Source organism: Ovis canadensis, chromosome 7 (genome assembly GCF_042477335.2).
Source record: "Ovis canadensis isolate MfBH-ARS-UI-01 breed Bighorn chromosome 7, ARS-UI_OviCan_v2, whole genome shotgun sequence".
Taxonomy (NCBI): domain Eukaryota; kingdom Metazoa; phylum Chordata; class Mammalia; order Artiodactyla; family Bovidae; genus Ovis; species Ovis canadensis.
The window spans coordinates 87747312-87749175 of NC_091251.1; the positions used below are offsets into that span (position 1 = coordinate 87747312).

Genomic DNA, 1864 nt, shown 5'->3' on the forward strand with positions numbered 1-1864 from the left:
GCTGAAGGCTGTTATCGCTCCTGCCTCGCTACCCTCTTTGTAGACTGAAGAGTTACAAAAGATCAGGGCTGGAAGGGACCTGTTCCGTGTGAGAGATAAAGGAAGGAAAGAGGTCTTGAGGAAGAACTGGGTTTTTCTCCACATAGGAAGGAAAACACTGTTGGCTTTTCATTTTACACTTACCTACCTCAACACATCCCAAAGTCCTAGCAGAGTTGTTGGTGTTTTTTGGTTTTTGTTTTTTGTTTTTGTAGAAATTGAAAAAAGAAATTCTAAAATATGTGAGAAAGCAAAGGATCTAGAATAACTAAAACAATTCTGAAAAAAGAATGAAGATAGGGAATTCAAGCTACCTGAATTAAAAATCTATTACAAAGCGACAGTATTCAAGAGAGTAGGATATTGGCATAATAGTCATATAGACCAAAGTTGAAAAGAGTAGAGGAAAAGACTTACATTAAAATGGCTAAGAGAAAGCGGGACGTTCGGCTTGTGAGCAGGAACTTCTCGGTCGCGCACAGAAAAAGAACTATTTAAAAATGGGTGATGTTGAGAAGAGCAAGAAGATTTTTGTTCAGAAGTGTGCCCAGTGCCATACTGTGGAAAAGGGAGGGAAGCACAAGACTGGGCCAAACCTCCATGGTCTGTTTGGACGAAAGACAGGTCAGGCTGCTGGATTCTCTTACACAGATGCCAACAAAAGCAAAGGTATCACCTGGGGAGAGGAGACGCTGATGGAGTACTTGGAGAATCCCAAGAAGTACATCCCTGGAACCAAGATGATCTTTGCTGGCATTAAGAAGAAGGGAGAGAGGGAGGACTTGATAGCTTATCTCAAAAAAGCTACCAATGAGTAATAGTTGGCCACTGCCTTATTTATTATGAAACAGAAGTGTCTCATGACTTTTTATGTGTACCATATTTAAATTGATCTCATACACTAGAATTCAGATCATGAATGGCTGATGGAATAATTCTGTTGGACAGTCCTGATTTAAATAAGATTGGTCTGTGGCTAAACAAATATGGTCAGCTTTTTAAATTTTGATAGTAATTCCAGTTCAACAAGTACTATCACTTTTCCCATTCTAAAGAGATGATTGAACTTGAATAAGGAATATGAAACTTTTTAGGGAGATGGTGCATTCCTTCTCAGAACCTATAAGAGATTTGTTTTATATTTAGATTTCTATAACTGGTTATATTAATATATTTAAATACTGAAAAGGTCCCTTCACTGTCTCATAGAACAGAGGAGGATTCACACGTGTTTCAAGTTGTGTTCATTAGCCTGTTAAGGCAAGGATTGAAAATACACTGACAAAGTCCACTTTATCTGTTTGGTTTTATAAACTATGCCAATTTAATTAAAATTCTCTATCTAAAAAAAAAAAAGGCCAAGTTTTTTTTTTTTTTTTTTACAATGCTAATTTTTTTTACAATGTTGCCAACTCACTTCAATGGGAAAATGATAAGAACTTGATTTCCATTTAAAAAATGAACTTGATCCTTAATTCACACCATACACAAGCATTCATTTGAGGTAGGTCATAGACCTAAATGTAAAAACTAAACTGTAAATCTTCTGGAAAATAAAATGAGAAAATATCTTCACAGCCTTAGAGAAGGCAAAAAAAGTTTTTTAAACAGCTTACAGAAAACAATAAACATAAAAGAAAAAAAAAAACTATTAGATTGCATCAAAATTTACAATTTCTGCACCCTTAAGAAAATGAATAGGCAAAACGTAGACTGGGAGAAAGTATTTGCATAACAAAAAAATGTTATTAGCAAAATATAAAACTTTCTTACAACTGAATAATAGAAAAAAAGTCACCCAGTTTAAAAAATATAGCCAACACTT

The 1864-nt window shown here is 34.8% G+C and overlaps 1 pseudogene; it reads left to right on the forward strand.

Annotated features, from left to right (window-relative positions):
- The first annotated feature begins 539 nt into the window (after nt 1–539).
- LOC138444190 (cytochrome c pseudogene) lies at nt 540–1024 on the forward strand (annotated as a pseudogene).
- The last annotated feature ends 840 nt before the right edge of the window (nt 1025–1864 follow it).